The following is a 9772-nucleotide window of genomic DNA, read 5'->3' on the forward strand; positions in this document are numbered from 1 at the left end:
TTTTCTGTGAAGGGACACAAACATGTTAATTACCAGACTAGAAAGATTTTTTTTTTTCTGTGAAGGGACACAAACATGTTAATTACCAGACTAGAAAGATTTTTTTTTTTCTGTGAAGGGACACAAACATGTTAATTACCAGACTAGAAAGATTTTTTTTTTTTCTGTGAAGGGACACAAACGTGTTAATTACCAGACTAGAAAGATTTTTTTTTCTGTGAAGGGACACAAACGTGTTAATTACCAGACTAGAAAGATTTTTTTTTTTTTCTGTGAAGGGACACAAACGTGTTAATTACCAGACTAGAAAGATTTTTTTTTTTTTTTCTGTGAAGGGACACAAACGTGTTAATTACCAGACTAGAAAGATTTTTTTTTTTTTTCTGTGAAGGGACACAAACGTGTTAATTACCAGACTAGAAAGATTTTTTTTTTTTTCTGTGAAGGGACACAAACGTGTTAATTACCAGACTAGAAAGATTTTTTTTTTTTCTGTGAAGGGACACAAACATGTGTTAATTACCAGACTAGAAAGATTTTTTTTTTTTCTGTGAAGGGACACAAACATGTGTTAATTACCAGACTAGAAAGATTTTTTTTTTTTCTGTGAAGGGACACAAACATGTTAATTACCAGACTAGAAAGATTTTTTTTTTCTGTGAAGGGACACAAACATGTTAATTACCAGACTAGAAAGATTTTTTTTTTCTGTGAAGGGACACAAACATGTTAATTACCAGACTAGAAAGATTTTTTTTTTCTGTGAAGGGACACAAACATGTTAATTACCAGACTAGAAAGATTTTTTTTTTTCTGTGAAGGGACACAAACATGTTAATTACCAGACTAGAAAGATTTTTTTTTTCTGTGAAGGGACACAAACATGTTAATTACCAGACTAGAAAGATTTTTTTTTTTTTGTGAAGGGACACAAACATGTTAATTACCAGACTAGAAAGATTTTTTTTTTTCTGTGAAGGGACACAAACATGTTAATTACCAGACTAGAAAGATTTTTTTTTTTCTGTGAAGGGACACAAACATGTTAATTACCAGACTAGAAAGATTTTTTTTTTTCTGTGAAGGGACACAAACATGTTAATTACCAGACTAGAAAGATTTTTTTTTTTCTGTGAAGGGACACAAACGTGTTAATTACCAGACTAGAAAGATTTTTTTTTTTCTGTGAAGGGACACAAACGTGTTAATTACCAGACTAGAAAGATTTTTTTTTCTGTGAAGGGACACAAACGTGTTAATTACCAGACTAGAAAGATTTTTTTTTTTTTTCTGTGAAGGGACACAAACGTGTTAATTACCAGACTAGAAAGATTTTTTTTTTTTTTCTGTGAAGGGACACAAACGTGTTAATTACCAGACTAGAAAGATTTTTTTTTTTTTTCTGTGAAGGGACACAAACGTGTTAATTACCAGACTAGAAAGATTTTTTTTTTTTTCTGTGAAGGGACACAAACGTGTTAATTACCAGACTAGAAAGATTTTTTTTTTTTCTGTGAAGGGACACAAACATGTGTTAATTACCAGACTAGAAAGATTTTTTTTTTTTCTGTGAAGGGACACAAACATGTGTTAATTACCAGACTAGAAAGATTTTTTTTTTTTCTGTGAAGGGACACAAACATGTTAATTACCAGACTAGAAAGATTTTTTTTTTTCTGTGAAGGGACACAAACATGTTAATTACCAGACTAGAAAGATTTTTTTTTTCTGTGAAGGGACACAAACATGTTAATTACCAGACTAGAAAGATTTTTTTTTCTGTGAAGGGACACAAACATGTTAATTACCAGACTAGAAAGATTTTTTTTTTCTGTGAAGGGACACAAACATGTTAATTACCAGACTAGAAAGATTTTTTTTTTTCTGTGAAGGGACACAAACATGTTAATTACCAGACTAGAAAGATTTTTTTTTTTCTGTGAAGGGACACAAACGTGTTAATTACCAGACTAGAAAGATTTTTTTTTTCTGTGAAGGGACACAAACATGTTAATTACCAGACTAGAAAGATTTTTTTTTTTCTGTGAAGGGACACAAACATGTTAATTACCAGACTAGAAAGATTTTTTTTTTTCTGTGAAGGGACACAAACATGTTAATTACCAGACTAGAAAGATTTTTTTTTTTCTGTGAAGGGACACAAACGTGTTAATTACCAGACTAGAAAGATTTTTTTTTCTGTGAAGGGACACAAACGTGTTAATTACCAGACTAGAAAGATTTTTTTTTTCTGTGAAGGGACACAAACATGTTAATTACCAGACTAGAAAGATTTTTTTTTCTGTGAAGGGACACAAACGTGTTAATTACCAGACTAGAAAGATTTTTTTTTTTCTGTGAAGGGACACAAACATGTTAATTACCAGACTAGAAAGATTTTTTTTTTCTGTGAAGGGACACAAACATGTTAATTACCAGACTAGAAAGATTTTTTTTTTTCTGTGAAGGGACACAAACGTGTTAATTACCAGACTAGAAAGATTTTTTTTTTTCTGTGAAGGGACACAAACATGTTAATTACCAGACTAGAAAGATTTTTTTTTTCTGTGAAGGGACACAAACATGTTAATTACCAGACTAGAAAGATTTTTTTTTTTTTTCTGTGAAGGGACACAAACGTGTTAATTACCAGACTAGAAAGATTTTTTTTTTTTCTGTGAAGGGACACAAACATGTTAATTACCAGACTAGAAAGATTTTTTTTTTTTCTGTGAAGGGACACAAACATGTTAATTACCAGACTAGAAAGATTTTTTTTTTTTTCTGTGAAGGGACACAAACATGTTAATTACCAGACTAGAAAGATTTTTTTTTTTCTGTGAAGGGACACAAACATGTTAATTACCAGACTAGAAAGATTTTTTTTTTCTGTGAAGGGACACAAACATGTTAATTACCAGACTAGAAAGATTTTTTTTTCTGTGAAGGGACACAAACGTGTTAATTACCAGACTAGAAAGATTTTTTTTTCTGTGAAGGGACACAAACATGTTAATTACCAGACTAGAAAGATTTTTTTTTTTTCTGTGAAGGGACACAAACATGTTAATTACCAGACTAGAAAGATTTTTTTTTTTCTGTGAAGGGACACAAACATGTTAATTACCAGACTAGAAAGATTTTTTTTTTTCTGTGAAGGGACACAAACATGTTAATTACCAGACTAGAAAGATTTTTTTTTTTCTGTGAAGGGACACAAACATGTTAATTACCAGACTAGAAAGATTTTTTTTTTTCTGTGAAGGGACACAAACATGTTAATTACCAGACTAGAAAGATTTTTTTTTTTCTGTGAAGGGACACAAACGTGTTAATTACCAGACTAGAAAGATTTTTTTTTTTCTGTGAAGGGACACAAACATGTTAATTACCAGACTAGAAAGATTTTTTTTTCTGTGAAGGGACACAAACATGTTAATTACCAGACTAGAAAGATTTTTTTTTTTCTGTGAAGGGACACAAACATGTTAATTACCAGACTAGAAAGATTTTTTTTTTTCTGTGAAGGGACACAAACATGTTAATTACCAGACTAGAAAGATTTTTTTTTTTCTGTGAAGGGACACAAACATGTTAATTACCAGACTAGAAAGATTTTTTTTTTTCTGTGAAGGGACACAAACGTGTTAATTACCAGACTAGAAAGATTTTTTTTTTTTTCTGTGAAGGGACACAAACATGTTAATTACCAGACTAGAAAGATTTTTTTTTTTTTCTGTGAAGGGACACAAACGTGTTAATTACCAGACTAGAAAGATTTTTTTTTTTTTTCTGTGAAGGGACACAAACGTGTTAATTACCAGACTAGAAAGATTTTTTTTTTTCTGTGAAGGGACACAAACATGTTAATTACCAGACTAGAAAGATTTTTTTTTTTCTGTGAAGGGACACAAACGTGTTAATTACCAGACTAGAAAGATTTTTTTTTTTTTCTGTGAAGGGACACAAACATGTTAATTACCAGACTAGAAAGATTTTTTTTTTTTTCTGTGAAGGGACACAAACGTGTTAATTACCAGACTAGAAAGATTTTTTTTTTTTTTCTGTGAAGGGACACAAACATGTTAATTACCAGACTAGAAAGATTTTTTTTTTTCTGTGAAGGGACACAAACATGTTAATTACCAGACTAGAAAGATTTTTTTTTTTCTGTGAAGGGACACAAACGTGTTAATTACCAGACTAGAAAGATTTTTTTTTTCTGTGAAGGGACACAAACATGTTAATTACCAGACTAGAAAGATTTTTTTTTCTGTGAAGGGACACAAACGTGTTAATTACCAGACTAGAAAGATTTTTTTTTTTTCTGTGAAGGGACACAAACGTGTTAATTACCAGACTAGAAAGATTTTTTTTTTCTGTGAAGGGACACAAACATGTTAATTACCAGACTAGAAATATTTTTTTTTTTCTGTGAAGGGACACAAACATGTTAATTACCAGACTAGAAAGATTTTTTTTTTTCTGTGAAGGGACACAAACGTGTTAATTACCAGACTAGAAAGATTTTTTTTTTTCTGTGAAGGGACACAAACATGTTAATTACCAGACTAGAAAGATTTTTTTTTTTTTCTGTGAAGGGACACAAACATGTTAATTACCAGACTAGAAAGATTTTTTTTTTTTTCTGTGAAGGGACACAAACATGTTAATTACCAGACTAGAAAGATTTTTTTTTTTTTCTGTGAAGGGACACAAACATGTTAATTACCAGACTAGAAAGATTTTTTTTTTTTCTGTGAAGGGACACAAACGTGTTAATTACCAGACTAGAAAGAGTCGAATTCAACCTCGAGGTCGCTGTCGTCATCCGATGCCATGGACACTTGTGCAGATTTTGTTGAACACAGAAAAAATGTTGACACCTCCATAAGGAACTTGAACCTTTCTTTTTTTATTTTTCTTGTATATCTCTTTGCTCTTGTGTTTTGTTAGTTTGTTATTGCATTTGTTGAAATTAAGTTTTGAAAAAAAAATGTTGGTTGGGGAATCTTCCTGTCACGGCAGAGATTGGATGGGAACTCATTACTTTGTATAGAGGGGGCGGGCTTTCAAATGACGTTGTCCCGGGCGGCCAAAGCCTGCAGCAGCCCTGTGTGGTGTGTCTTTGATGCCGCCTGAGTGCAACACCTGCAAAATGATTCTTGGGTGTCAGAGAGAGATGCGTGTTTGGGCAACCAACTGAAATTATCGTACATATTGGATTTTTTTCCATTATTGGCAACACTGCACCGGAGCCACCCATCCTCTGCGCTCCGGGACCTCCCACTTTACAAATGAAGCGCTGCCTGCCACGAGATGCGCTTTGTTTACGTCCATGTGAGAAGAACGTGAGCCAATGAAATTGCAACATGGGTAACCCTGTCACTCTGACACGTCGAAAACACAAAACGTGACGACTAAAATTATAGTATCGAGTTCGCAAAAAAAATAGTGAATGATTTTGTTATATAAACAAAAATGCTAAATATTGGTAGGGACTATTTTGCCATCCCAAAATATTGGTTGTGACTTGTCCCTATGGTCCATATGCAAACCTACGGCCCTGGTTCTGCGTATCTGTTTCTAAGAATCTTGTTGCCCAGAAGAAAAAAGAGCGCCAACAACTACTCATAACTGTGTTTGTCACACGGAAACAAACACCTGCAGCAGCCAGGTGCGAGTGGAAAAAGGCGCGGCGTCAGGACGCAGAGGCCCGATCTGTGACATACTGCTCAGTCACTATTAATCATTTCTTATGTGTCCAACCTCGTTCGTTGATCGTTAAAATTAATTCGTTAGTTCTAAATGCCATCATAATTATTTATAGGAAAACGTTCTATTTTTATTTCTCAAACAAATGTTTGGGCCTGAAAACAGTTTGGTCTTATTTTCCTACTAAGGTTTGAACTTTGAGAGTGTTTACACACGAGAGAAAAGTGAGAAAATGTTCATGTCTGATTGAGAAAGTGTATAAAGTGTGTCGTGAGGGGTTTTACAGCTTTGAAACGTCTATAATAATTGTAAAAAATAACGCTGACTATGTTGCGGTTTCGCGTATTTCGGGCTATTTTTTAGAACGTAACTCCAGCGATTAATGAGGGACAACTGGCTTCCATGTCGTAAAATGAGGGTGTGTCTGAAGCGGAGTCTGAATATTTATGGGCGTGTTTATTATCATTACGATCGTTTCCAACCGCCGCATTTATCAAGATCACGTCAGGTGTACGCCGGAAATGGGCAGGTGCGCACTGCTTGATACATGTCACGGCGACTTTGGTGTATTTCAAGTTTACGCCGTAAATTTACGCCACAGGTGCGCAACATTGATACATGAGGCCCAATCCCTCCAGTCTTCCTCAACAATAAAAGACCCAAAATGTCCAGGCAACCTTTTACACATGTGGGCCCAGCAAACACTCTGGCCACCCCACGGGAAACTGGCATCCCTTGGCAAATCTATTACTTACGTTTTTATAGGAAAATACTCAGGGGGAGGGTGACCATGGAAATATAGACTGGAATGGACGTGTGGGCCTCAGTCTATTAGTGTCGCTCAGGACAGGAAGGCGCCATTACTAAGGGTGGAAATGTGCCGGTCATCAATAATAAACTGTTTTTTTGCACTAGCGTCCTTATGTCTTAACGGATTTTAATAAATGCAGGCTTGTTTTAAGGCCATTTGAAAGCTCTTTCCAATGAACCTATGCATGTAAGTGCGCCGCGACAGGAAAAACACCTCCGTGTTGAAAACCATTCGTAAAATTCAGGCGGCTTTTGATGGCTTTCAACAAGTGAGTAACTGAGAAATTGTTTAACAGCTTGGGCATGTTCCAACTTGCCCGTTAAGGTTTCCAACGGAGGTGTTTTTCCTGTCGCGACCCCCCGTGGTCAGGTCCCGCCGACATGTGACTCACATGTCGGGCCACAGGCGAATGACGTAACCGACAGGCGTGAAAAAACTCTCGCATGCCCACGAGGGTTCAAGCATGTCTGATGTAATCACACGTGATTCAAATCCATATGGTTTTTGAAAAAAATAATAAGGTCGGATACTTTTCTAATAGACCTCGTATATATATATATATATATATATATATATATATGCGCACCGGACTACTTTCGTCGCCCTACTCAGCGTGCCACTCTCGTTGGAGCAACAACACACAGAATGTGCCTGTTCCCAGATAGATCTATTTCAGTGCAGCTTCTTGTTCTGACTTTAACACCAAGTTAACACAGCTGTACAGGAGCTGTACAGTGCCGCCAGAGCCAACCTGAAGAAGGGGATCAGATGTGCCAAGACAGCTTATAGGAGGCGAATAGAGGACTGCTTCCAGAGTCAGGACTCTTGGCGGGTGTGGCACGGTGTTCAGCACATCACGAACCACCGACCCAGCACCCTGTTGGCAGACTACAGTGATGCCTCACTGGCAGAGAACCTCAATAGCTTCTTTGCCCGTTTTGAAGTGCAGCCACCAGAGACAGTCATCGTCCCCTCACCTGCCCTCAACAGCCACGTCCTCACACTGGAGGAACAGGAGTTGAGGCTGGTGTTGAGGGGGGTGAATTCAAGGAAAGCTGCGGGTCCGGATGGCGTCTCGGGACGGGTGTTGAGGGAATGTACAGCTCAGTTAGCTGGTGTGTTTACAAACATTTTCAACCAGTCCCTGAGCCAGGCTGCTGTCCCCCCCTGGCTGAAGTCCTCTATTATTGTCCCCCTCCCTAAGAAGACCAGGATCAGTGATCTGAATGACTATCGCCCGGTGGCACTAACTCCGATTATTATGAAGTGCTTCGAAAAGTTAGTCCAGGCCTATATCATCTCCTGCCTTCCCCCTGGGTTTTGACCCTCATCAGTTTGCTTTTCATGCGAGCAGGTCCACGGAGGATGCCATCATTATGGCTCTACCTGCTGCTCTGTCCCATCTGGAGCAGCAGGGGAGCTATGTGAGGCTGCTCTTTGGGGACTTTAGCTCAGCATTTAATACCATTCTTCCAAGGAGGCTGGTGATTAAGTTGTTGGACCTGGGGGTGTCCCACTGCATTTGCCGGTGGATCTTGGACTTCCTCACAGACCGCTCTCAGAGGGTGAGAGTTGGCCCTCACATCTCTTCGGCCATTAGCCTCAGCACCGGCTCCCCTCAGGGCTGCGTGATGAGTCTTTTGCTCTACACCCTCTACACCTATGACTGCACCCCCTCTCACTTCAGCAACAATATCATTAAGTTTGCTGATGATACTACTGTGGTGGGACTCATTTCTGGTGAGGATGAGTCCGCCTATAGAGAGGAGGTGCAGCGGTTGTCTGCCTGGTGTAGGGAGAACAGTTTGATCCTCAACACCTCAAAGACAAAGGAGATGGTGGTGGACTATAGAAGGAGGAAAACAGTCATCCAGCCACCGGTCATCGATGGGGACTGTGTGGAGTGGGTCTCTGAATTTCATTTTCTGGGTGTGTATTTGAGAGACGACCTGACTTGGAGCACAAATACTATGGCTACCATCAAGAAGGCACAGCAGAGACTCTATTTCCTGAGGGTTCTCAGGAATAACCATCTGCCACAGAGACTGCTGGTGTCCTTCTATCGCTGCTCCATAGAGAGCATTTTGACCTACTGTCTGTGTGTGTGGTTTTCCAGCTGCACAGTCACAGACAGGAAAGCTCTCCAGAGGGTCGTCACCACAGCCCAGAAGATCACTGGTTGTCTCTTGCCTTCATTAGAGGAACTGTATACAAGTTGTTGTCTCAGGAAGGCAAGGACTATAATCAGAGACTCCTCCCATCCTGGACACTATTTGTTTGAATTATTGCCATCAGGCAGACGATACAGGGCACTTAAGGCCAGAACAAACAGACTTAAAAACAGCTTTGTGGGAAGAGCTGTTTGTGCACTGAATGCTGCTGGACCTGCCATTTTATGATTGTGATTGAGTGTTTTAACTAGGTTTTATGTAGAATTTTTAGGGTTATTTATTATTCAGTTTATTTATTTTAAATGTGCTTTTAAGAGATTGTTTTTAATTTCATTGTCATACACAGTATTTTTTTTCTGGTGTCATGTACAATGATAATAATAAATTCTATTCTATGTATTCTAAGTCTTTCATCGTCAACTGTAAATGGTCATCAAAACACTCCAATCGTATCTTTCTGAACTCTTCTGCAACAAACTCCATATGGCCACTCTTAAAACATCAGTTCTCTTTATAATTTTATTACTGGTAAATTTTAGAATTGATTTAGATGAGATATACTCATTATCTCACAGGAATATAATGACAATCTAGTGGCGCTTGTGAGTGTGAGAGAGATAGCTAGAGTGTGTATGATTGAGTGCCTCTCGTGGTGAGGTTGCAGATTGCGTTAGGCTATCAGTGGACAGTTTGGTTTGTGTTCTTTGGTGAAGGGGATTTATTTTCCCTAGACGTCTCTCGTGATAAGCTATATGAATAAGCTTCCATTTCACAATCTCTCCACACGAAGTTCTGCCTGAAGAGAGGGTGGGCCGATGCAGGAGCCTGGCCAATCATGTGCCTCGGAATGCCAGTTTCAATAAAATGTCTAATTTCATGGGTCACATGACACGAGAGAGTAGGAGAGATGGAGTTGAGCTCCTGGCGAAACACGACTTTGAACACTTTAGAGATGTTTAAATGGTGACATTGATCACAAAAAGGTAACACTCTTAAATAGTAAGAGTGGTAATGATAGGTAATAATAAAGGTAATGATAAAGTATTTATGCAGAAAATATTTGTTTTGCTTGCTG

The sequence above is a fragment of the Thalassophryne amazonica genome, chromosome 9 (genome assembly GCF_902500255.1).
Source record: "Thalassophryne amazonica chromosome 9, fThaAma1.1, whole genome shotgun sequence".
NCBI lineage: Eukaryota > Metazoa > Chordata > Actinopteri > Batrachoidiformes > Batrachoididae > Thalassophryne > Thalassophryne amazonica.